This window comes from Nomascus leucogenys, chromosome 14 (assembly GCF_006542625.1).
Source record: "Nomascus leucogenys isolate Asia chromosome 14, Asia_NLE_v1, whole genome shotgun sequence".
Classification (NCBI taxonomy): Eukaryota; Metazoa; Chordata; class Mammalia; order Primates; family Hylobatidae; genus Nomascus; species Nomascus leucogenys.
In genome coordinates, this window is record NC_044394.1 from 39,329,346 (window position 1) to 39,356,095 (window position 26,750).

Here is a 26,750-nt window from a genome sequence, read left to right on the forward strand (position 1 = left end):
CCTTCTGAGACACTCTATACTTCACTCAGATTGCTCGTCATTAGCTGCCTGTCTCCCACCAAGACAGGAGCTCACCAGGGCAGAGATCGCTGTCTATCTGCTCACCCATGGGTACCTAGGGCAGAGCCCGGCTCACAGTAGGGTCTCAATAACTGTGTTTTGAATGCATGGATTAAAACATTCCTGTTACACAAGATCAGCATTCCAATGGTAGAGTCTTTAAAAACTTTTCCCCTGTGGGAGTTTCAATTCTTTTTTTCCCGAGCCCACAGAGAAGAAATGTGTGCTTCCTGGCTCCCAGTGCAGGCCCCACCCTCAAACCAATGGTTTGCCTATGGGCAGGAGGGGTGATTCTCACTTCAATGTCCTGTCCATTCACCAACCTACATTCTGGACATCTCCCCTGGATGCCGCTCAGGTGCCCCAACTCTACTCTGATCCCTCAAACTTTCCCCGTCACTGCACAGGACACCCCCATCCAGTCCCCGGCTCCCTCGAGCTGCTGGTGCGGCTCACAACCACTGGCCATCCAGCCCTGGGCCTTCCCTGGCCCTGCTCTTCCTCTTCAGACCCACGCCAGCCCTTGTCCACCTGGATCCTTGGCCCAGCCGCCTACCTGGTCTTCCTCCCTTCAGCTGCTGGCCTCTCGTTTCACCTATGCACACCACTCTCATCATTCAGTGCAGAGCACTGCACACCCCATGACCCAGGGACCAAAGTCCCCCTACAGCTTGGTCACTAGGTGGTCCCATCCGTGCTGGCCGGACCCAACTGCCTAGTGCCTCCTGTTACCTGTAGGCCTTTCTCCAGCAGACCCACTCCCCCAAGTGCCATTCCTTCCCTCACCCCAGCTCTGCAAATCTGATGCCCCACCCCCAGCATCCCATAGGGGCTGCTGGCCTCTGAGCAAGCACTGTGGCTCTGCAGAATGATCCACAGCTCCCTGCTGGCCTGTGTGCTCCCTCAGGGCCTATGAAACAGGTGCTCAAGTGGCATTTGGTTTTTGTTGCTTTTTTTTTTTTTTGGGACAGAGTCTCGCTCTGTTGCCTGGCTGGAGTGCAGTGGCGCGATCTCAACTCACTCCAACTTCTGCCTCCTGGGTTCAGGAGATTCTCCTGCCTCAGCCTCCCGAGTAGCTGGGACTACAGGCACGCGCCACTATGCCCAGCTAATTATTGTATTTTTAGTAGACAGGGGGTTTCACCATGTTGGCCAGGATGGTCTCCGTCTCTTGACCTCGTGATCTGCCCGCCTCAGCCTCCCAAAGTGCTGGGATTACAGGCGTGAGCCACCGTGCCCAGCCTTTTTGTTTGTTTTTTGAGAGAGGAAGTCTTGCACTGTTGCCCAGGCCAGAGTAGAGTGGTGCGATCTCAGCTCACTGCAACCTCTGCCCGCTGGGTTCAAGCGATTATCCTGCGTCAGCCTTGCAAGTAGCTGGGACTACAAGTGTGCGCTACCACACCTGGCTCATTTTTGTATTTTGTATTTTTTTTTTGAGACGGAGTTTCGTTCTTGTTACCCAGGCTGGAGTGCAATGGCACGATCTCAGCTCACCGAATTTTTGTATTTTTTAGTAGAGATGGGGTTTCACTATATGTTGGCCAGGCTGGTCTCAGACCTCAGGTGATCTGCCTGCCTTGGGCTCCCAAAGTGCTGCGATTACAGGCGTGACGCACTGCACCCAGTCAAGAAGTGTTTTTTGAAGGAATAAATGATTTAAAGAAATTGGTGAGAAAGTGAACAAATGAGTGAGAAAATGAGCCAAATAATTATAGAAACAGATTGGTAATAAAGTTCTATTTTTTGACGGGTTTCCTCCATGGCTTTTGTTCTCCTGGATGGACCCCTGCCCGGGGGACAGGCTTGAGTGATGATGATGATGATGATGATGAATCAGTCAGGATGTGCTAGCCATGTTGCTGTAACAAAACTCTCAAATCTCAAGGGCTCAAAACAACAAAAGTTGGTTTATCCTTCACACTACCATCCATCAGGGTGGCAGGGAGGCTCCCTCTCACTGAGCAGTTGCCACCTTGACTTTGGTCTACCAGAGGAAAGTGAGTTCTGGGGATCCTCATGGCCATGAAAGGCTCTGGCCTAGAAGGGACATGTCACTTCTGCTCACACCTCACGGGCCATAACTGGTCACATGACCCTCCCCCCCACCCACCCAAAGACCACCAGGAAGCACAATTTCCCCCCGGGCTTGGGAGGGTGGGGAACTGGAAACTTTGGCCAGCATCTCTAAGGACATCTCAAACACCACCACCAATAACAACACAAGCAGCAGAGGCCACGTATTAGCTCCTCCCATGCCCTGGATGCCAGGCTAAGGACCTGAAGTGGGAGTTTCACTTACTACTGATGGTAATGTCCTGATGTCAGGACTATGCATATCCTGCGTTCCAGATGAGAGTTAAAGCCTACACAGAAAAGGGACTCACCAAGGTCACAGAGCTCATGAGGATGGAGTTGAGATCGGAACTCCTGTCCGTGTGTGCCAGGCCTTTACACACCTCACTGCCTGGCACAGGTGGCTGGGGAGGCTGGCTGGTGGTTAAGGACTGCCCTGGGGAGACAAAGAGCCCCCATCATGGAGGGCCATTCTGACCACCCCACCACAAAGAGCCCCCTCACACTGCCATGTTGTCCACTTTCAGGCGTCCAGTGCTAGAACCCCTGGAGATGATGTGGCCAGTCCCAAATTCTGCTGAGAAAGAGACAGGCCCAGAGGGAGCAGTGCTGGAGCCAAGGTCACACCTTGTGCAGGGCTGAAACGAGACTTCAAGTCTTCGTCCACCATGGTCTGAGTGTCCCCAGCTGCTTCAACAGCACTGGGTGTCCAGGGACAGCCTCTGCCTCAGGAAGGCCCCTCAGAAGCGAGGGTGAGCACACGCACTCCACTTTCCTGGCAAGCCAGGCGAGGGCACAATGGTCCACCGTGGCAGAGTCCCCAGGCCCTGGCCCATCAAGCCTGCCGCCCTGACTGCCTGGGCCACCCCCCGAGGAGCCGGACTGCCCTGGTGCACAGTGGCTCACTGCTCCCACAGTCAGTCCCCAGTAGGGAGACCCAAGAAGCCTGGAGTGAGGGAAGACCATGCTCTAAGGCTCCACAGCCAGGACCTCTGAAGACAAGGACTTGGGCCCTCTGGGAAGCCAGACGAAGGATCTGTGCAGAGTGGAATGGAACAAAAGAAACGGGGTTGGTGGAGTTTGAAAACAGCCCCAGCTAGGCATGAAGGCTCATGCCTGTAATCTCAGCACTTTGGGAGGCCAAGGCGGAAGGATCATTTGAGCTCAGGAGATCGAGGCTACAGTGATCTATGATCATACCACAGCACTCCAGCCTCGGCAAACAGAGTAAGCCCCTGTTGCAACTAAAACAGAAACAAAAAGAAAACAGACCCAGCTCTGCTCTGTGACCTTAACCTCTCTGAGCCTCAGTTTTCACTATGCTTGTTTTGCCCACCAATGGCCCCCTCCCCCTGAGCCCCAGAGCCAGAGCCAACACCTTTCCAGAACCACAGGTGGGTCCCCACCCCAAAAAGGTTATGGGAGAACTCCTGCTCCCCACGCTGCAAGAATGCACTGCCCTCAGAGAGTCCCTTCCAAAGGTTTTGGGCCTAGGGGCTTGATCAGAAAGCAGTCCCCACCCTGCATGGAAACCCTCACCCGCTCTATTCCCCAGGTTTTGCGGATGATTCTGACTTGCAGTGCAGCCTTCCTACGTCAGCCTGGCCTTCCAGCAGGGCGGTAGGGGGCGCGGCTGTCTTCCTGACCCTGACCTGGACAGGAAGTTGGATCCTCCCTAGCCTCCTGTGAGCCCACTCCCTGCCTGGAAGCCTTGAGTCTCCAAGTCCCCTTGCATCCCCTGTCCAACTCCTGGGGGTGGAGGTGCAGGTTGGGAGGGAGAGTGATGGAGCCTCTCCACTGCTTCTGAGCCCTGCTCACAGCTTACTGTCCCAATCATCCAGTCCACAAGCATTTATTGAGCACTTACTACACGCAAAGTGCAGTGCTAACCACCGTCAAAGAGATGTAGTTGAAAGGCAGGGCCCCACCTCCTCACGTCAGCAGAAGCAGCAGATGCATTACTGATGCCGCACAGCTCCGCAGTTACAAACACAGGCTTTGAAGTCACACAGCCCTGGGTTTGAGGCTCAATTTTGCCACCTCGGAGATGAGTGACTTTGAGCTCACTCCTCACCCCGACTGGCCTCAGTGTCTGCATCTGCAGAATGAGATATTAAGAGAAGCCACCTGATGGCTGGTGATAAAACTACTGGATACCAAGAGTTTCACATAGCCTGGCAGGGAGGTGCTAAACCCCTGTGAGCCTCATTCCTTGCCTTGACCAGAGCAAGGGCAGAACCCCGAGGCATGCCAGTAGGGACCTCCCTCTAGGTTTCCACCACCTCATTAATCAGGGACGATTGTCCACCGGCTGTGATGCCACCTGACGCTCCTGGCAGCCTGCCCATTCACCTCCATTTTGTCTGCAAGGACATCTGGGAACAAGAATGGGAGAAGGGGCATGGAGTTGGGCAGCAGGCCCCACTGCTATTAGCCCTGATGGGGTCACTGCTTATCCCCCCTTCCTATAAACAGTAGGCTCACAATAATTATCTGAGGCTTGGCCTGGTAGTGAGGAACCCAGCTGAAGATAATAGGCTGCGTCCTGGGATGAGGTGGGTGGTACAAGCTTTCGTGCCAACTGAAGGGTCTGAATTTGGTCCTCTTGGCAATAGGGAGGCACTGAAGGTTGCTGGGCAACAGAGGACCCTCTGCCTACCTCTCCAGCCTCATGCCTCCACGCTTTGGAGTGACCTCAGTTTTTCTGTGGTTGTCCCTTACCCCCTCTCCCCTCATGTTAGCCAGTGTTCTGCCCTAGCCAGGGCTGAACTCCAATTGTTTCCCTACCTGGAATGCTATTCCTGCCAATTAGCTCACACTTATCCTTCCTTCCAGGCTGAGCTTAGAAGCCTCTCCCAGCCTTCCCAGTTTGAGCTCAAAGACTGTTCTCTGCTTCCTTTAAATTGGTCCTTTTTCCATTAGAGGACAAGTATTCCTTTCGAGAGCTGCCTCCCCGACTGGAGTCCTTGGAGGGCAGAGCCCAAGTCTGACTCCCCTCTGTGTTCTCAGCATTCCCTGATGCAGGCAGGACCAGGGCTGGGTGGCCTCCCAGTGGGCATTGTGCAGTGCTTCAGGCTTTGGTCTCTGAGACGCACAGAGGGAGGAGTGATGGGACTGAAAGGGGCAGAAAGGAGGGGCACCAGGCATGGTGCTGCACACCAGTAGTCTCAGCTACTTGGGAGGCTGAGGTGGGAGGGTTGAGTCCAGGGTTTGAGGGCTACAGTGAGCCATGATCGCACCACTGCACTCCAGCCTGGGCAACAAAGCAAGACACGGTCTTCCAAGAAAGAAAAAAGAGGGGCTGGGTACAAGGGGACATGGAAGAGAGAGGGGAGGGAAAGGAGACCATCTAAAAACTGCATGAGCGGTCTGCCTCTTCCCTCTTCCCTGTTTTCCTTCCCTCTGCAAAAAGAGAAGAGTGAGAGGAGGGAATGAGGGAGAGAGGAGGGGCAGGCGCCTATCCCAGGATCACTTGATGGGGTGGGGAGGAGCACAGGGAAGTCCCACAGAGAATACCATTAGGGCTCAAGGTTTCCCTGAGGTTCCCATCAGTCTCACAGCCCCCTGTCTAGGCAGAAGGCTCAGGGCAGCACTGCAGCCCCCACAACCCCAGGGCCATCCCCAGGGAGATGGCAGGGGCATGCAGAGATAGGGCAGTCAGACAGACTGGCCTCAGTGAAATGTCAGTCCAGAGGGAGGACACAACCAGACAACCTTCACCATGGGCTAGCCCACCCCCCAACAAAGGGCCCAGACCCATCCCCAATCCCATCTCAGGAGGACAGGGGCTCATCTTGTTGGAGGGGTAGGGGTGGGTTTCAGGGAGGATGAGCGAGCGGGGAGAGGGGTCTTTGTTGCAGGCAGCGGTACCAGCTTCTAAAGACGAGGGGAGTAAGGCCGAGATGAGGCATCTGGGGTCTCTGCGAGGTCACATTCAACTCTCCAGAGCGCCTGGCACGTAGTGTGCAACCACCATTATTATTGTTCGTGCAGAGCAGGGTGGCACTAGGTCAGTGGCAGCAGCGGGTCCCGAAGGGCCTTGAATGCCAAGCCCAAGATGTCCGGGGAATGGCGCGGGGGAGCACGAGGCCGGCGCGGTCGAACGCCGGGGAGCAGGCAAGCGGATCTCCGCCGAGGCAGGGCGATACATTAATGAAACGAACGCGCCGCGCCCCGAGGACGAGAGGGGCCGGGCTGCGGCCTGGGCGGAGGAGGCCCAGCCTCGCGGAGGCCCCACCGCTCTCCTCTTCCTTCTCCTCCCCTCCCCGCCGGGCGTCGTTTTCCAGGTAATTAAGGCCGTCCCGGCCGGCGCGCAGCTGCTTCCGCGGCTGGCCGCGCCTCCGGCCCGGGCAGGTGCAATTAAACCCGCGCGTTCGCAGCCATTAAGCTTTAGTGGAGCTCATTAGCATAAGAACGAGAAGACGCTTTGATGGCGGCCACCCCCGCAGGGGCTGCGCGCGAGCGCTGAGGGGCGGCGGGGCGCGGCCGCTGGAGCCCCGAGCCGGGAGCCGCGCCTCCATCCCGAGGCCCGAGGCCTGCCAAGGCAGTCCCGCCTGGGGCCGGGGGACAGGAGGCGGGCCGGGTGACAGGAGGCAGGCCACGGGGCCTGACCTAGTCTCTGGGGCTCCAGGCTGCGTCCAAGAGCCGGAGGTTTCACAGGGCCCAGGCCCCAAGAATAGGTCTTTGGAGGACGAGGGAGGAGGCCCAACCTAGAGAGCAGATGTGCTTTCTCAAAGCAGCAGCTGAGGAAACTGAGGCCTAGAGGTGCCATGTGACACAGCCCCGATCTCAGCCTGCAAGTGGTTCATTTATTCAACAACGATAGCAGCCAAGGCTTATGTGAGTTTTAAGGATTTAGCATAAATTTTCTCACTTACTCTCCCCAAGAGCCCCAGGAGTAGTGGGTACTTGCTCTTGTGATCCCATTTTACACAAGAGGAATCTGCGGCTTGGAGGGGGACACCCAAGGTCCCACAAGCCATGGTGAACTTTGAACCTGGACAGTCTGGCTCCTGAGGCTGGGCTCATAACTAAGAAGCCACACTATCATGTGTCACATGACCAGGAGAGGCACGGGGTGGGGTGGGGTGGTGGTGGGGGATGGGACTGTGATCAGCTGGTGGGCTGGGTGGGCCATCCTACCCGGCAGACAGTAGCCAGCTCCACCAACTGTGGCCAGGGAAAGCAGGGTAGAATAATCCAGAAGAAATGTAAACTGGAAATTGGAAATGAAGTCACTCAACGATTACTCACGGGCAATTCATTTGATACCCCCCTCCCCCGGCCCCTGACAATGGATGGGCTTTCAAAACAGGTCTGTGGGCAGGACGTGGCAGGACCACCACCACTTTGCCATCTCAGTCCAACATGGAGTGCAATGCGCCCAGCAATTACTAGGTGTTCAGGAAACACTAGTCAAGCAAATGAATGAGTGAATGCATGAATAAATGCTTCTCTCTACAATTTTGGGGGAAAATAGGGGACTAATTCTTCAATTTCATGTCTTCCAGGCTTTCTTCGTTCGGTCCAGGTGGCTCTGTGAGAGCAAAAGGGCTCTGAGGAACTGGCAGGTGGGGCCTGAGGCAGCGGTGCTGTGCTTGGCTCCAGGCGTCCCCTGGGGCAGTGCCTCCAGCATTCCAAAGTCAAGGATGTTGCTGACAGATGTCTTGAGGGCCCTGGCAGGAGTGCAAAAAGCACTGAAGAGGAGACATATACTGCCTGAGTTCCACTCAGAGGTGATGGGAGCCAGAAGGAAGCCACCAGCCCCTAGGAGCCCAGAGAAGGTGAGCAGTTGCCTGAGGCCACACAGCAAGAATCTGGGTCTCCTGATTCCTTCAATCCCTGCTGAGCCTTTACCCAGTGCCTGGATCAGCCCCCAGTCTAGGCATAGGACTCCCTGTCTCCATCAGAGAAGCTCTGCCTGGCCGCTGTCTTGGCTTGTGATCAGCCTGCATTCCCATGCATGAATGCACGACTCAAATCACTTGATTCTTTGATTAATGTCTTTCTTCCTTTGGCCACACCTCCCTCAAGTGCAGGGATTTTGTCTGTCCATCCAGATCATGGCTGATCTCAGTGCCTGGCACACAGCAGGCCTCCAAACATAGGTATCGACCAGGTGGAAGTATTATTACTACAGAGTCACAGCGCCAAAGAAAACTCGGTGCCTGGGGTGAGCTTTCTTACCTCCCTAAGCTCTCATGCCCACTCACAGCTGACTCGGGCTGAGAGGGGCCTCAATGCCTCCACAGCTGAGCTGGCCTGGGGGTGCAGGCAGGGGAAGGGCTCAGCTCCCCTTCCTGTCCTGACCCTGAGGCTGGCCCACCCCCTCACCTCCGGTCTGCAAAGGTATCTGCCCCAGGGGGGCCCTCAGCAGCCTCATTAGGAAAGTAGTGACAGATACATTCAATACAAAGGGGTGTGGGGGGAGGGGGAGACCAAGGGCTGTTAGAGGGTTGCCTGCCACTTTCCTGACTACTGGGCCAGGGCTGGGCCTAGACGAGGGACAGAGACAATGCCCAGAATCCAGAGTTGGGCCCCAAAGCAGGGATTTTCCCATCATTCCTTGCTGTTCTTGAGTACTGGTAGGACTCAACTCTTGAGTGGCAGGAGACAAACCCCAGCCCAATGCCCTAAGCCTGCCATGAGCCACCCAGAAGCCCATGTGTGAGAGCAGCCACAGGGACCTGGGTGCCTGCCCTCTGTGCAGCGGAAGAGGAAACTGAGGTCCAGGGAGGAGGAGCAGGGTCACCCCAGAGCAGCGCACTGCAGTAGGAGCCGTGCTTTGCATTAAGGCTATGGCTGTGGGCCTGGACTGCCTGGACCAACTGGACCACCTTGACCACCGAATTCCCTCTAGTCTCTGGGCTGCAGGGCAGGAAGGCCCAGTTCTGCTGGAAGACAGTCAGGTGTTGTCAGTTCTCACCCAGGGCTGGATGGAAAAGCAGATGCCCCAGCAACTCAGCGCGCAATGCCCCAGCACTGATGAAAAGTGGGTGAGAGAGATCCAGGCCTCACGCCACAGGACATGCACACAGACAAACAGCTACTCGGCCACACACAGAGATGCCCCCAACACACAAAGAACGTGTGACCTGCTGTGGATACTGCCTGGTGTGTAAGCACCCATACCCTCAGCTCATTTCCCCAACTCAGACACACACACAACCACACGTTGGTCCCAGTCACAGACACACAAGCCACCTAACAGCAACCCCCTGCCATGTACACAAACACAAACTCACTTTTTACACACACACACACAATCCCCAAGCTCAGGAACACATGCAAACCCATCTTGTCATTTGGTTAAATTCCACACCCAGGTAACGCCCAGACCACAAGAGTAAATCCAGATAAATAAATCATGTTCAGCACATCAATCTCAGCCCCAACCTGGCTGCCTCCTGGATACAGGTAAAGTGAAACGGGTCTTAAATATTTTACAACTGAATAAACCTGTTAGAACCGGCCGTTGGCTGCAGGCTGACAATGTCCCTCCCTCATCTTTTCATTTCTGAGAGCACACAGCGGTGATGGCAGGTGGTGGCCAGGCAGGGCATGGCTTGCCCATGCCACACCCGCTGCCCCTCGGCCAGGGCTGTTATTCCCTAGGAGAGGGGCATTCTGTGATTTTTCCATCCAATAAATCCAGCTGCTGTTCTGATACAGGGCCCTGCATCCTCTTGTCTCTTCAGCTTTTTTCCCGAAGCCTTGGATGCCTTTTAAATGCCAATCCGTCCCTGGCAACTGTGATTTCCCAAGGCCTGTTTCACGCAGGGTTTGGATGTGTTAGAATTGAACTGTTCTGGAATGGGGGAGAAGAGACAGGCCTGGCAGTAGGGATAGGTGGGAGCAAGGGCAGCTTGTAGCTAGGGCCGAAGGGGCAGCTGGGCAGAGGGAGGCTGTGCTGGTGCCAGGCCTGCATGCCTCCAGAGAGAGGCTGGAGAAGAGGGGCTGAGGAGCCAAGGGCAGCAGAAACCAACTCCTAGGAAGTCAAAGCAGAAGGCGGGTCACAGGATTGACAAGGGGCCTCAGGTCTGAGTATGCCCAGGCGAAGGAAGCCCCGAATGAGGATGAAGCCAAGGTCTGAGACCTCCCTGAAACCTGGCATATCTGGGCCAGAGTAAAGCCCTTTACTATTGGAGCACAGATCTCAGCATCGGGCCATGAATCTTGCATGTCCCTGTCCACACTAGGCAGCTTCCTGGGCCCCCAGCAAGCAGGACCCCCTGACTCAAGCTGCATATCATTGGTTACTGGCAATGGAGAAGGACTCTGTCGGGGGGCTACAGGTAGGGAGAGGACAAACTCAGAATGTGAACAGCCAGTCCAACAAATCACCCCCAGAAATGTCTGCCTCATCTCAGAAGTTCTCCCAAGAACGTGGTTCAGGAGCATCTTAAACAGCATTAAGAAAAGCAGAATATCAACTGGTATATACAGGAGTAATGATGGCATACCTAAACAGACAAAAAACGCAAAGTGAAAAACCCCATGAACGGGTGGTGGGGGGGTTGAGGGAAGACAACTGTGGCTGCCTTTGGAGACTGAGAGTATGGGTGAATTTTTTTTAATTTGTCATATTTTCCAAAAGTCTATAATAAGCCTGTCCTCCTTTTATAGTGAGAAAAAAGCTATTAAAACCACCAAGTGCCTTACAAAACCAAATATATAGGATGACTCCGTAAATGTATCATAAGTGGTTTATCATACATCTACAGAAAGCATGTTGACAGTAGTTACATACTGCTGGTGGAATTATAAAGTATTTTTTACTTTTTTCTTATATTTTTGGATATTTCTACAACCAACATATCAATAATCTGACAATTTCATTAAGAACAAAATACTTAGGACTGGGAAGTTCTTTCCGATGGCAACCCTGAGTCTCTTCTGCTGCAACTGTAGCCCATTCTCAGCCTCTTTGTGCATGTGCCCTGGGTGAGGAGGGAGAAAGGCGCGAGGACAGCCTCTCAACCAGCATACAGCCTCCCTTCGGAGACCCAAAGGCCGACATTCAATTTAGCTGCCTGCTCAGTACAGGTAGGAGGTGACAGAGGGCAGCTGAATCAGCGCCTCTTAAGAGACTAGGGGAGGCCGGGCATGGTGGCTCACACCTGCAATCCCAGTACTTAGGGAGGCGAAGGTGGGAGGATTACTTGAGGTCAGGAGTTTGGAACCAGCCTGGCCAACGAGGTGAAACCTCGTCTCTACTAAAAATACAAAAAAATTAGCCATGGTGAGTGCCTGTAATCTCAGCTACTCGGGAGGCTGAAGCAGAATTGCTTGAACTTGGGAAGCGGAGGTTGCAGTGAGCGGAGATTACGCCACTGCACTACAGCCTGGGCGACAGAGGGAGACTCTAGCTCAAAAAAAAAAAAAAGAGAGAGAAAGACTAGGGGAAAGAAGGTGGCTGTGGAGTGAGTAACTAGGGACTTAGGGCATGAGACGGCTGGGTGGGGACAGGTCAGTGTTGGCAGCAAAGTTCTGGAAGAGGCTGCCCCAGGGCAGGCGGGGTGCCCGAGCTCAGGAGGTAGGAATGTGCCTCCCGGCCAGACAGTCCAACGACTGCCAACTAGGGGAGGCCTGCGCTCCTGGGCTGGAGGGAGGCCGGCCGAGGTTGCAGGGTCCAGGCCTGGACTGGGTGAGGCGTGCACTCCCGGCCCCCTCCTTTCTCCTGCCCTAGGGCAAAGGGTAGGTCCTGACTGACCCATGGGCAGTCCCGGGGAAGAGCTCGAGACCCAGAGACTGCAGCTGAGGGGCCGCCTGGCCTCCACTTTCAATAGCCCGCAAGCGGCAGGAGTCGGGGTAGGGGTCCAGCCTCCCCATTATCCTGGAACCCAGAAGTGGCTTCCCGAGGCCCCTGCCGTGGGGTTGCCGGGCTCTGTGAGCAGAGCCCGTCCCAAGGCTAACCCGCACAGGCTCTTTCATTCTCCCCAAACATCCAGGGAGTAGAAAAACGAGGCCCAAAGATGCGCGCCGCCTGGCCCGGTGACCTGCAGGCGTCGGCCGCAACGCTGGGACTGGAAGCCCCCGCGTTCCCGGAAAAAGACCCGGGATCCGCCAGGGGGCGGGGCCTCAGCACCCCGCCCCGCCCCGCGGCCCCGCGAAGCATGCCGGGCCGGGCGCTGCCATGGCGACGCGAGCAGCCCGCACCGCCTCGCCCCCCCCGCCTGGCCTCAGCGCCCCAAAGGTCCCGGGCCCCCTCCCGGCGTCGGCGTCGCCGGCCCCGACCGCGGCCTGTGGGACGCCACCGCGGAGGAGGCTCTGGCACGGCCAAGACGGTGGGCGCCGCGGGCGGGGAGCGGCGGGACCGGCAGGAAGCGCAGGCATTTGCCCTCTCGCCGCCCCTTCTCGAGGTCGGGGAGAGAGGAAAGGAAATGGCCTCGGAGGCGAGCGTGGAGCTGCCCGGGCGTCTGGCCTGACAGCTCCTACCTATGCCTTTCCTCCAGGCCCGGGCCCTCCCAGCACCGAGAGGTGGGCCAGGTTGGGGGCTGCCCTCGCTGGGATCCAGAATGTGACACACACCCCAGAAAAGATGCCCCTCCCTCCCCACAGGAAGGCCCGTCTTCCTGGCTATGTTCCTCCCCGCACCTCGTGCGTCTCCACCGCGACGAGGAGGGGGCAGTTTCGTTCCTCAGGCCTGATGCCAGCCTCTGCCCACCTACACCCCAGGCATCCGTTATTGGGCAGAGAACCGGTTTCCCCTCAGCACGGCTGCCTCCCTGGTCAAAGACTCCAAAGTGCCCACAGATCTAAGCAGAAGTCCCTGCCCTCCCAGGAGACCCGGCAAGGCTAGCAGCTCCCAGGAGACCCTGAATCCCTTTGATTCCGTGTCCTGCCAGCAATGACGGGACAAGGGTAGGATGAGAGCAGACACTGACTGGGCCCGGGACAGGTGACTCTCCTCCTATGCCGAGTCCTACGTGTGAATGACTGCCCGGATTAGGTGGGCAAACAAGCCCAGATCTGTTAAGGAGTGAAGTGGCAGAGCTGGGACTCGGCCAGGCTGTGACTCCAGATGCCTGTCCACACGGAGTGGCACTCCCTACTTCCCGGCCGCCCAGCCCGGGCTGGTCCAGCCGCCGATCTCTGGCCCAGAGCAATGGCCTGGTCTCCCGTTCCTTCCTCTCCCTTCCCCCTACCACAGGCCTGGCTTCCCTTCTGAGCCGCCAATCTGCAGCCACACAAAGCCCTGTTTGTTTGCTTTCTCTGCTGCTCCCCCTGGATCCGATGTCTTTCTCAGCTACCTGCCGCCTGGCTTCCTCTCCAAGCTGCCTGCCCAGCCAGCTGAAGGGAAGGAGGGGCGGCCATTGCAGCAAGCCCCGCCTCATGGCAACCCCATCACTCCTTGAATCCACCTCCCCAGTGCAAGGGGCTCCTAGCCTGGGTGGCCTGACCTTGACAATGGCTTTGGAGCCCCCTCGCAGCATCTTAGAATGTAGGGTGCCAGTTGGGTGGAGCAGGAAAGATGCCTGGGGCAGGGGGAGGGGAGCTGGAGAGGCCCAGCCAGCCTCCCCTCTCCTTTTGTGAGCAAGCCTGTTTTATTTGTCAATCAGGAAGGCTGCCCCTGCCTTCCCAGCAGCCCACTGGCTGCCAGGAGATAAGGAGATGAATGGGACCAGGAGGGCCTGATGAGAGGAGGTGGAGGAATGATGCCCTGGTTTCATGGCCCTCACCCATCCTCACTCTTTCTGGGGACTCTCAGGTATCCCAGGCACTGTGATGAGAGCTTACAGCCTGCACGGGGGCGTCACATGGTGGATGCCCTCAGTGCCCACCCTGGGCAGACGCCTCTGCATGGCAGGCACCCCAGAGTGTGCAGATGTGCGCACCCATGGCAGTGTCGGTAAGCCCTACACAGCCTGAGCGAAAACAGGGCTTTCACAGGCAAAGAAAAATAAATACCCGCATTCCACACCACCTTCTCTACCTGCAGAGTGGAGTCTGCCTTCTCTCCCCTTTCAAATAAAGAAACCCAACACTGATAGGCACAGAGATATTGCAATCTTGCCTGGCTCCCTCTACCTATGACTCTTTTATTGCACCCTGCCAAGCTGGGTGGCCCAGGGACCTCCTCCTTCCCCTTCCATCCCCTTCTATGCTGAATTTAACCTCCAGGATAAAGGCATGATTATGCCCACTTGATAGATGAGGAAAGAGGAGGTTCTAAGGGAAAAAGCCATGAAAAGAAAAACTGCTCTGGTCAGAAGCCAAGCTCATGGCTGTCTGACTGCAAGCCTTCACTTCCCACAAGGTCACAATATTATTTCATAGCCAGGAATTAACTCCCGAATGGATGAGTGACTAACATGGGGAAGGGGGTAAGCAGCAGGCAGGGCCTGGCTTTGGAGCCTGCGGATGTGATTTCTAATCCTAGCTCTGCCACTTGGTTGCTGTGTGACCTCTGGCAGATCCCTTAACCTCTCTGTGCTTCAGTTTCCTTGATAATGGATATAGGGCAGTTAATAAGACTTAGCGAGGACCACCCAATGCCTGGCACAAGAGTAGGCACTCAGTGCTGGCTTTTCTCCATCCCTTTCAGCATCCAAAGAGACAGATATTCATGTATTAGAGGAACCAGGCCCCTCCCACCAATGCTTTCACTCAGTTGGCCCTCCTGTCAGGAATCCCCCACCTTCCCAACCCCTATAACCATTTCTGGCCCTCTCAGGCAGAGGCCAAGGGCTGTCAAGTTCAGCTCCCCAGGCTCCTGTCCTGCCTGGGAGACCAGGTCCTCTTGGTTTAATTAGCCAGGGCAGGGGCCCCAGGGGACAGTGTCACCCCAAGGGAATAAAGCCAGCTCCGTCCACATCCTGCTGGAGTCAAGAAGAGAGCCACTCAATTAAGTCTGATTTGGCAAAACGTCTGTTTTAGTGCTATTTCGGGCCACGGTGGGGATTTTCTGTGCTTGTCTCAAAGGTATCATAAACCAGATTCCTTCCCGCCTCCCCCACCCCTATCTGTGTTTGAAATGAAAATATTGTTTTTCCTCTGCTCTCTCTCTTTTTTCCTGCTTCTCTTTCCCACCTATCAGAAGGCTGCCAATGAGAGAAAGGGAAAAGGCTGGGCCCCAGGCTGGAGGGTAGCACCTGGGGCTAGGGTGCTCCCACCGCCCACCTGGCCCTGCTGGATCCCCCAGAGAGCAACATGCTGGGGGCTGGAGTTCCCTCAAACAGACTAAAGGGTTTAGTCCTCTCTTTTGCCTTCTCCCCACCTCTGGAAGCCACTTCCTGGGCCCCCCGAGGCCAGGCCTTTTTCTGACTTCTCCCGGGACACACACCAGGTGCCTGGTAGCCTCCCCACCCACAACACACTCCTGCACTTTCTGCCTCTGAGCCTTTGCCTGGGCTGTGCCCTCAGCTGGAAAGACCTCCACAAAGGCCCTCCCTTAAAGGAGTAGAAAGGCTCGCATCCCCCTTTCTTCCCGCTACCTTTTCCTTCATAGCTCACATTACAAATAAATCCATATCTAGGCAATCATTTCTATAACATCTGCTCACCTACCACGCTCTATGCTTCAAACGGGCAGGGGCTCCATCTGCTTGGCCACTGCAGCTTCCCAAGGCAGGGATCTCAACCCTCGGCACATAGACATCAGGGGCCAGCTGATGTGTGGTTCCGGGGGCTGCCTTGTGAGGTAGGATGTTTACCAGCATCCCTTGCCTTTACCCACTAGATGCCAGCAGTACCTCCCCAGCTGAGACAACCAAAAATGTCTCCTGACATGGCCCAGTGTCCCCTGAGACACAAGATCGCCCCCGAATGAGACCCACTGCTCCATAGCCTGGCACAGAGCCCCCTTGAATGAGTGAATACCCGACGACTTTACCCTTCTAATAGAACATGTGATTTTATTTTACCTCTTATCATAATCATATAGAAATTTCATTTTCCCTATCAGAACAGAAGCTTCCAGAAGACAGGCCCATATGACCTCACCTGTGCATCAATGCTATTTGCCCATAGCTATTTGCTGAAGGAATCACTATCAAAGCACCAGAGAGCACCAAACTGAAAGCCAGCTCTGGTTCCCCATCCCTGCCCACCCCAAGCCAGAATGCTGGGTGACTTTCTACAGGAGTTAATCTTCTCCGGGCCTCCTGTCTCTCCAGCTGCTGTAACAATTCTTTGTCCACTTGGGCTCTGGGAGGTTTACAACTTCACATCTCTATGAAGCTGTAGCTCCTAAGAAATCTTTCAGGTGGTTTTTACTTTACATTGTCTGAGAATTCTGATTATCACTAATAGGCACAATATTTACTAAGCACACTATTCTGTGCCCAGGACAGTGGGCTTTAGAGGCCCTATCTCATTTGATCCTCTTAACAACAAAACTATGAAATAGGTACTATTACTTTTGCCTTTTGATGAAGGAGGAAATGGGCTCAGGGAGCTTGAGGAACCTGCCTAAAGACACACAGAGGCAGGCAGTCCTGCTGCCTCCGGCTGGTGAGGAGTCCTCAATCAGGAAACACTTTCTGCTTTCATACTTGAGACTGAAATTCCTTTTTTTTTTTTTTTTTTTGAGACAAGGTCTCACTCTGTCAACCAGGCTGGAGTACAGTGGTACGATCATCTTGGCTCACTGCCACCTCTGCCTCCCAGGTTCAGGCAATTCTCCTGCCTCAGCCTCCTGAGTAGCTGGGATTACAGGCGCCCACCACCACACCCAGCTATTTTTTTGTATTTTTAGTAGAGACAGGGTTTCACCATGTTTGGCCAGGCTGGTCTCGAACTCCTGGGCTCAGGTAATCCACCCGCCTCGGCCTCCCAAAGTGCTGGGATTACAGGCGTGAGCCACGGTGCCTGGCTAGGACTGAAATTCCTTCTAAAATCAAGCACACCTGGCGCCAGACAGAGGCGGACTTTCCCAGGTGAATAAGGCCTCACAGGACCTCCCCAGCATCAGGCCCCAACAGCCAAGCAGAGAAGCAGCTTTAGATTGCTATAGAAGGGTCTGATTCAAGGAGTTGGGGGGCTTTGGCACCCCTTTCTGGATGCCAAACCTCATAGAGAAGCCTGGCCAGGGTGACCTCCTCCAGCACCAAGCTGGTCCATGAGATCCTTCAGGGCAGGAAAAAAAGCAACAATGGAGGAAGGGCCATGCTCTGGCACTTTCTATGTACCTGATGCTGGACTTGAACAAACAACCACCCTATGAGGTAGATTCTATCAGTTCCCCCATTTTACAGATGACAGAACCAAATAAAGGAGATAAATAACTTGGCTAAGTTCGCAAGTGGTAGACCCTAGATCTGAACCCAGGCAAAGTCCAAAATACGTATGCATATCCACTATGCTACATTAGAGCTGCATCTCATTCATGGCTATTTTCTCAGTACCCTGGTGTTCTACACGTGATTTATAAATGAATGAATGAATGAGAGTTTGTGGTTATACTGCCACTAAAGTCACAAGTTACTGGATGCTTTCCTGGGGTCCACCTATACCACTGGGGCAAAGTCCCTTTACATACAGAAACTCTGGCCAGAAAACTAGTAATTCTCACCGGCCCCATGTGTAAAAAGACTCACTCAATCCATCTGCCTTGACCTGGCTAGAAAAGAAACAAGCACCAAATTCCTCATTTTGGCCAATGTTATTACAGATAAGGGTTAGATGTGACCTGGCATGAATGCAAGAAGAATAATAATAGGCCGGGCATGGTGGCTCACCTCACGCCTGTATTCCCAGCACTTTGGGAGGCTGAGGAGGGTGGATCACCTGAGGTCAGCAGTTCAAGACCCGCCTGGCCAATATGGTGAAACCCCCGTCTCTACTAAAAATAAAATTAGCCAGGCATGGTGGTGCGTACCTGTAATCCCAGCTACTAGGGAGGCTGAGGCAGGAGAATTGCTTGAACCCAGGAGGCAGAGGTTGCAGTGAGCCGAGGTCGAGCCACTGCACTCCAGTCTGGGCGACAGAGCAAGACTCCTGCTCAAAAAAAAAATAATAATAATAGTGATCTCTTCTACATACAAAGCATTTTAGCAATAAAAATAACTGCCCAAGGCTGGGTGCAGTGGCTCACGCCTGTAATCCTAGCACTTTGGGAGGCTGAGGCAGGCGGATCATGAGGTCAGGAGTTTGAGACCAGCCTGACCAGCATGGTGAAACCCCGTCTCTACTAAAAATACAAACATTAGCAGGGCATGGTGGTGCACACCTGTAGTCCCAGCTATTCAGGAGGCTGAGGCAGGAGAATCAATCACTTGAACCCGGGAGGCAAAGGTTGCAGTGAGCCAGGATCGCACCACTGAACTCCAGCCTGGGCGACAGAGCGAAACTCCATCTCAAAAAACAAACAAACGAAACAAAAAACAACTGCCTAACAGCCCAGCAATGATATCCCAGCTGAGGAAATGTGCACCAGCAACCAGGAGGGGCTTGTTACTATCCTAATTTGTTTATTTATTTATTATTATTATTATTATTTTGAGACTGAATCTTGCTCTGCCACCCAGGCTAGAGTGCAGTGGCACAATCTTGGCTCATTGCAACTTCCGCCCCCACCCCCAAGGTTCAAGTGATCCTCCTGCCTCAGCCTCCCAAGTAGCTAGGATTACAGGCACGTGACACTACGCTTAATTTTTGTATTTTTAGTAGAGATGGGTTTCATCATGTTGGCCAGGCTGGTCTCGAACTCCTCACCTCAAATGATCCCCCTGTCTTGGTCTCCCAAAGTGCTGGGATTATAGATGTGAGCCACCACGCCCTGCCTATTATACTCATTTTAAAGGGGAGGGAAATGGAGCCCCACAGTGAGCAGCTGGTACCTGGATTTGAACCCAGGCTGGTGTGACCCCAAAGCCTGTTTATGGCCCCAAGCTACAGGACCTCCTTGCTTTCCAGATCACAAAACACAGCAACACTCACTTTTTTTTAAAGACAGAGTCTCCTTCACCCAGGCTGGAGTGCAGTGGTGCTATCTTGGTTCACTGCAACCTCCACCTCCTGGGTTCAAGTGATTCTCGTGCCTCAGCCTCCCAAGTAGCTGGAATTACAGGCATGCGCCACCACACCTGGCTAATTTTTGTATTTTTAGTAGAGATGGGGTTTTGCCATGTTGGCCAGGCTAGTCTCAAACCCCTGACCTCAAGTGATCCGCCTGCCTCGGCCTCCCAAAGTGCTGGGATTACAAGTGTGAGCCACGGCGCCCCAGCTCACCTTTAGCCCGTTCACATTTTTGACAGAAGAGGAAACTGACCCTTACAGAGGGAAAGTGACTTGCCCAAGGGATGCTGCAGTTAAAACTCAACCACTTTTCCTGATTCCGAATCCAGTGCTCTTTCCCCTACGCCGACCCTATCTCGCCTTCCGGATGAGCACAGTCTCCAAGAAGGGAACTCCAGGAGGCGAACCCAAGCTCCATGGATTCTGCGTGTTCTCCCTCAAGCCCCCTGACCATGGGCCTGTAGACGCTCTGAGCATGCCCGCTGCCCCTGTTCTATCAGCTGTCTCCACGGGGTGCCTGGCTTCTCACGCCCAAGGAGTGGGTAACTTGGGTCCACAGACCATCAGTCCAAGAGCAGTCCACTCTCCCCCCATTTACAGATGAGAGCGAGGCCAGAGAGGAAAGGAAGATTCCCCAGCAGTCCTGGCTCCCCACCATAGTGCCTAACACATGGCTTCCCTGCCCCTCACCCCATGCTCGTCTGCTCCAACCTCCCCTCCTGCCTCTGCACAGCATTCTGGGCACCTTCTGTCCCCCAGCCTGATCACTTTGTGCAGAAAGCGGATGCTCAACTAGCCGGGCGTGGTGGTGGGCACCTATAATCCCAGCTACTTGGGAGGCTGAGCCAGAGAATTGCTTGAACCCGGGAGGCAGAGGTTGCAGTGAGCTGAGATCGCGCCACTGCACTCCAGCCTGGGTGACAGAGCAAGACTCCATCTCAAAAAAAAAAAAAAAAAAGAAAAGAAAGAAAGAAACCGGATGCTCATCGTCCACCTGGCCCCTAGACGTCAAGGGCGCAAAGCCTGGACCACAAGCTTGCTCCTGTCTGGGGCCATGCGAGCGTGGAGCCGAGCAAGAGAACACTTAGGGTTGTCTGCTGGACAGACGAAGGAAGGCATGGCCGATGGTGGTGGGAGCCGATGCGCCTGGCTGCTTTCCTTCCTGGCCCTAACCACACTCTTCATACTCTCCAGCAGCAGCAGCAGGAACTTCTCCCCCGCTCCTTGTCGTCCCCCTACTTCCATCTCTCCCTGTCCCTGCTCACCACTCCCCAGGTCCCCCACCCCCACTCCACCTCTCTGCCCTCATGTTTTTCTCTTCACCATCTCTCCCCTCCCCGCCTCTGTCCCCCCACACCACACACACACACACACTTCACATGGGTTCAAGAACCAGTGGAGCAAAATCTGTCCTTTGCCAGCCAAGCCCCAGCCTGTACCTCCAGCCCTGCCTCCCACCCTGCCTCCCTCTCCCTGGTGTCACATTCCAATCTCAGATCCCCAGTGACCCACCAGGAACAGGGCACAGCTCTGCCTCAATCACTGGGGAACAGGACGAGCCAGTTTCTCCCAGCCCCCTCAGGAAGCAGCCTGGGGAAGCTGCCCGCCACCCCTCCCTGCCCCCCCACCCCACCAAGCCCCTCACCCCACTCATCTAAAGGCTGACAGCATAAGATCCACACAGACCTGAGCATGCCCTTCCTAAGGATCAAAGGGGCCCATGGGAGACAATGTCGGGGCTCTCACACTCTCCACCTCACCTGGCCCTCCTGGCCAGGAAGCATTTCTGAGCGTCCTGTGTTCTAGGCCTCGCCCTTGGCACTGGGCGGGAGAGAGCAAGGAGACGTGCTTTCAGGCCTCGATGCTCCAGCCTCATGGGGAGGACAGACACTGGCAGAATTGCCGATAATTCCGTGATAAACACTACGCCACGAGTATAGACAAAGGGAGATGACTCATTCTGCCTCGGAGGTCAGAGGAGGAGGAAACAGGACGTCTGTTTTGGTCTGGGGCGTCAGGGAGGAAGGTGAAGGGCATCCCAGGTGGAAGGAACAGCCCAGCCCGATGCACAGAGGCAAGGATGCACATGGCTGCACCTTAACAAGGAGGTGCCAGCTGTGGCTGGAGGGGACAGGACTCAATGAGGACAGGGCAGGCAGAGGACACCAGAAATGGCCCTGGGCAGCATGGGAAGATCTACAGATGGGACCTTTATTCATAAGGCAGCAGGAGCCACTGGAGGTTATCTGCTAGGTTTAGAACGATCGCTGTGACAGTGCTGCTGGCCAGCGCCTGGGAGGGGACAGGACGGAGGCAGGGAGGCCAGTGAGGAGGTCCCAGCAACAGCCCAACCTCTTCCACCACCATTCTTTCTGAGCCAAGTCCTCCCCTCTTGGCTACAGCACACAGGCCACATCCCTTCCAGCCTCCAAAGACTTGCTCTGCTCACTGTGTTCCCTCTGCCAGGAATGCTCCTCTCATTCTTACCTCGCCGTGCCTGAAGCACCTGCTCAAAAGCCCCTCCTCCAGGAAGCCTCCAGCTCTGGTCGAGGCCTTGGCTATGAGCTGGGTCCCAATCACCCACTGGGCTGTGACCTTCTTGTGGTCAAGTGCAAGGGATGCTTCCTGCTTGGACCCCGACATTAAGCACAGAACTTTGGAAACAGTGGGTCCTTGGAAAATCCCTGTTCCCTTGGGCCCAGCGCCCAGGTGCCTCTCCCACAGAGACGTTGCTGTGTGCACACCGTTGCTGTGGCACCTCCTCCCTCCCTGTGGAGCCACACATTGGATAGGGGAGGAAAAAGACACCCATGCCATGGCCACAGGCAGCTGTTAAAAGCAATGCATTTCAAACATGGGCTGCCATGGAGATAGAATAGCAATAATAATACAATAATAACAGCAGCAATCAGCATTTATTGGCATAAGCACTGCTCTAAACTTCATATGGATTAACTCACTGCCTCTTCACTTCAGTACCGTGAGGTCTGTACTATTATTCTCCTGATTGTAAAGATGGGGACACTGAGGCACAGAGAGGTAAATGGCCTGTTCGGTATGTGGTGGAGCCAGGAATCAACCCAGAACTAGCCTCGAAGGACTTCGCCACACAACCAACCTCTCCAAGACAAACGGAGAGGAAAAAGGAAGCTGCCGAGTAAGAGCCCACAGTGTGTCCTCACTTGGGGAAAAAGAAAACTATGCATGGATTGGTATATGTGATATATATATATATATATATATATATGCATTAAGTGAGTAACAAAAAGTCTGGAAGGATACATTCAAACTATTAACTGGGGTTACCTGCAGGGAGGGTGCCGAGGGAACTTTTACTTTTACTACATATATTTCTGGCTTATTTGCATTTTTCACCCAAGTATCCAAGTGTTACTTGAGTAGTTTAACATGGGAGGAATTATTAGGGTTGCAATTAACATTTGTTGCATGAGTAGATGGCAAATTCATTTCCTAGGTTTGTTTTTTTCAAATTCTGGGTATGACCCATCAGTGGATTGCAAAATTAATTTCGTGGGTAGCAAGCAGTAATTAAAAAAAAAAACCAAATACACTAGAACAAAAAGTATTACAGACCAGCAGACACAGTAAGGGAGTTATTTCAGTAAACTTTTGTTTCAGCTATATACAGTGTGACCTGTGTAGTTACCTACAATGTATTTCTCACTATAGGTCATGGGCAAGAGTTTGAAAGCCATTGGTCTAGGCTTGGGAGTCTAAAGAGGAGTAAGGCTGGGTGCAGTGACTCACTCCTGTAATCCCAGCACTTTGGGAGGCCAAAGAAGGAGGATCGCTTGAGCCCAGGACTTCAAGACCAGCCATGGCAAGACCCCTGTCTCTAGAAAAAAAAAAAAAAAATAAAATTAGCTATGTGTGGTGTCGGGCGCCTGTGATCCCAGCTACTCAGGAGACTGATGCCGGAGGATCGCTTGAGCCCTGGAGGTTGAGGCTGAAGTGAGCCGTGTCTGTGCCAAGGCACTCCAGCCTGGGCCACACAGCAAGACCCTGTCTCGAAAATAAAGAGGAGTAAGACAGGGTCCCTGCCTACGAGAGCCCCACAGTCTAGTGGAAGAGAAAGGCAGCTCCAGTACCCGAGTTCCCTTTATCTCCGCAGAAGCCAGAGGGATGCTAGGCTGGCGGGAAAGGTCCTATTTTGCCCACTCCACAGTTGGCTTCTGGGGCCTGGATCTTGCCTTGATACATTCTCCTCCTCTCCAAGGCTTTGGCTTGTGAGAGGTTTTGCCAGAGTTATGGGGCTGAGCCTGCCCTGAGAGCAGAATGATGTGTCCACTTCTGTGTCATGCAAAAGGCCACTTCTCCTTGCTCCTGGGCCCTGAATATACCGACTTGCCTGTCAAGAGGGGGAGGGGTGGGAAACTAGAAGATTCCTTTCCAGCTTCTAGATCCCGAGGGCCACGTCCCAGTGAAGCCTCTGAAAACCCAGCTGTGTGGTCAGCAGGGAGGGGCCACCATTCAGTCTGCAGCGAGGGCTGCCCCCCACCTGGGGTGGGCCTGACCCTGAGCAGAGCGAGGTCTGTATGGAGAATGGAGGGGGGCAAGGGCAGGAAGAGAAGCAGAGCCCCCAGCTCGGGGCTCCCATCACGCTGGCGCCTCCACATCAGAGCTAGCCTAACCCACCCCCGCCTCTCCTCCCAGGGCAGCAGACAACTAAAAAAAGATAAAATAGAAAGAAGTAATTCCCCTGCTCTGACGTCAGCGCGAGGTCTTAACAGCCCAGCAGCGGCATGAAACTGGATTGCAACCAGATGTAATGCCCTTGAATTCTCAACACACTACTGCATTGGAAAAGACATAAAAGGGGGGCGGTGGGCAGTATTGGTGGGAGGAACCGTGCAGGTCCCGAGTGGGTCCCTGAATCTGGGCCCGCCGAAACCGCGGGGAAGGCGGCGCGGGAGGGAGTGCGGCGCGCGGAGCAGCGCCCGGCCGGCTCCGCCATTCAGGCGCGCGCGGCCTCCCCTCCCCCAGCCCCCACCGGCGCATTGTTACACTCGCTCCCATCCATTCAGAGCCCGGGGCCCGCCGCGCTCCCGCCAGCCCGGGCTCCGCGCAGGAGAACACCGCTGCAGCCCGCACTCCGGCCCCTGCGTGGACTGGATAACGACCAAGAGCGCCAAGAAGGAAAACTGCTCGCCGGGAAAACGGGCGCCCCAGGAAGCTGGGGCCGCGACGGCCTAGGGCCTGGCTGGTGTTTCGCTTCCCCTCCGCCCCACTACGGAGGCCCCTGGCGCGACCAGGCTCCAAATGTCACCCTCGCGTCCTGCCACCCCTTGTCCCCGCCGCACTCGGCCCCCATGTCCTCCTCCCGGGTTCCCTGCCTTCAAGGCGCGTGAGGGGGGGGCCGGCCTCGAAAAGGGCGGCGGGCTGCGCCGCTGTCTGTGGGGCGCCAGGCTCGCGTGTCCGGGGCCCCCGCCCGTGACGTCATCCCCGAAGGGCCCGTGCCTCCCGGGCCTGGCCGCTACAGAGCTCCCCAGGTCGCGGGAGCCGCTTCCTGCCCGGCCTCGGGGCCTGCGCACAGGCCCCGGCGCCACTGCCCGGGTGGGGACACCGCAGAGAGCCCGCGCACCCCATCTCGCCACGCACGGCCTTCGCCGCCCCTCCTGGCCCTGACTCCCACGCGACGGCCGCGCCGGGCCCGGGTCACGCATGGGGAAGTTAGCTCCCCGCCCCCCACCTCGGACGCACTCACAAAGCTCACCTCCGCCCCCGGCGCCGCGTGAATGCCCCCCACGTCCCCACCCCACGCTCCGCAAACACTCCGCGCCTCGGCGCACGCAGAGCCCTTGCCACACTCGCCCCTCGCGCCCCCATGCCCCCACCCGACCTCAGCTGGCCGCACATCCCCCAGAAGACCCTCAGCTGCGGCGCAGGGCGCCCCCACCCTGCAGCTCCCGAGACGTCCATCCGGTGACCTCTCGCACCCCCCACACCACACAAAGCAAGGACCCCGCGGACCCCACATCTCCACCCACCGCGCGCGCTCGGCCCCCGAACCCGCCTTGGCTCATCATCCGGCCCAGGATCCCGACGCCTCGCGCCGCCCCCGCCCCGGGGCAGCGTCCACTGCGCCCCCCGCGCCCCGGCGCTCGCTGCTCACCTTGGCGCCCGCGCTCACTCGGGGGCCCTGGGTCTGCCGCTGCGACTTTGCGGCCCGGAGGCCTGGGTGGCCATGGGGGTCGGGGAGCGGCGGCCCGGCCGGCCCGCGGCCAGGCAGGAAGGAGGGTGGGCCGCGGCGCCCCCTCCTCGCGCCGGCGCTCGGGCCGCGGGCAGGGCGGCCTGCTCGGCTCGCCTCTCGCCCTCGCTGCACTCGCTCTCCCACTCGTCTCTCGGAGCCCAGCCGCGGGCGGGGGCGGCGCCCGGGGGCGCGGGGAGCGGGCGGCGTGGGGACCGGGCCCTGGCCGAGCACCCGGCCGGGCCTCCTGGTGTCCGCGGGTGCCGCGGAGAAATGCGATCCCCTCCGCACAGGAAGAGCGGGCGGGCGGGCGACGCGCGGGGGGAGAAGGAGAGCGAGAGCGCGAGGAAAAAAGTTCCCGGGCGGCCTGGCTGCGCTCGCTCGCGGCCCCGGGCGCCAGGTGGGCTGTGCGCGCCCCGACAGCACCCCCTGGCGGTCCGCGCGCCCTACTGCGCGCCCCCCGCCCGCCGGCCTGCGGGAGGGGGCCTCTGCGGTGGGATCCCGGTGCGGCCTGGGAGGACTCTAGCGTCCAGCTACAGGAACTTCCAGCGTCAGGCCAGGCCCCCACCCTCACCCCACCATTAGCCCTCACCTGTGCCCACTTCTTTACAGTTTGAGAAACATTTTCGATTTCAAAACTCCATTGGCTTCATGTAAACTTCATTTACTGGGCACCTGGCACCTTGCTGAGTCTTGAGGAATCAGCAGAGACAATGCGGTCCCTGCTGTCATGGAGCTGGCATCCTGGTGGGAAGAGACAGACAGCAAACAAATGCTTAGATACATGACGAAGATAATTTTAGAGCAGTAAGTGCTAAGAAGAAAATTAGCAGGTGAAGTGACGGCTAGGGCTCTTTGGCTGGGGGAGAGAGAAGGAGGCCTGTCTGTGCAAAGATCTAAATAGCAAGAGGAACCGCCATGGGTAGAGTCTGGGAAGAGCATTTTGTTCTTTTAGAGGCAGGGTCTTGCTGTGTTGCCCAGGCCGAACTTGAATTCCTGGCCTCGAACAGTCCTCCCACCTCAGCCTTCTGAGTAGCTGGGACTACAGGGGTCTGTCCTCCTGGGAAGAGCATACTTGGCAGAAAGAACATCAAGTGCAAAGGTCCTGAGGCAGGAGAGAACTTGGTAAGTGGAATTGTGAGGAGGCCGTGAGTAAGGGGACAAGTAATGGGCACACTGAAGTCAGAGCCATAACAGGAGGGCCAGAGCCTGCAGGGCTGCAGAGAGCCCAGTGAGGAATTTGTTTGCAATTCTAGTGCAAGGAAGGTGGCCACTGGCAGACTTTAAACAGAGGCATGTTGAATGAGTGAGTCCTTGCATGAAACAAGTTACAGACCTCTGAGCAATTTCACGCCTAGGTCTCTACTTGCCATAGCTCAGGTGGGAGCTCACTGCCACCTGCTTGGGAAGCCTCTCAGCCCCACCCAGCCTCTAGGGTCTGTGGGACATG

General features: G+C 55.9%; 1 protein-coding gene across 2 annotated transcripts in view; it reads right to left on the reverse strand.

Annotated features, from left to right (window-relative positions):
- Positions 1-25,603, reverse strand: part of RAI1 (retinoic acid induced 1) — a 130,946-nt gene extending 105,343 nt beyond the window's left edge. For both annotated transcript variants that reach the window (XM_030827638.1, XM_003279862.4), the window contains exon 1: positions 25,226-25,603. The gene's annotated coding sequence lies outside the window, so the exon portion shown is untranslated. The remainder of the gene's footprint in view (positions 1-25,225) is intronic.
- Positions 25,604-26,750: the final 1,147 nt, after the last annotated feature.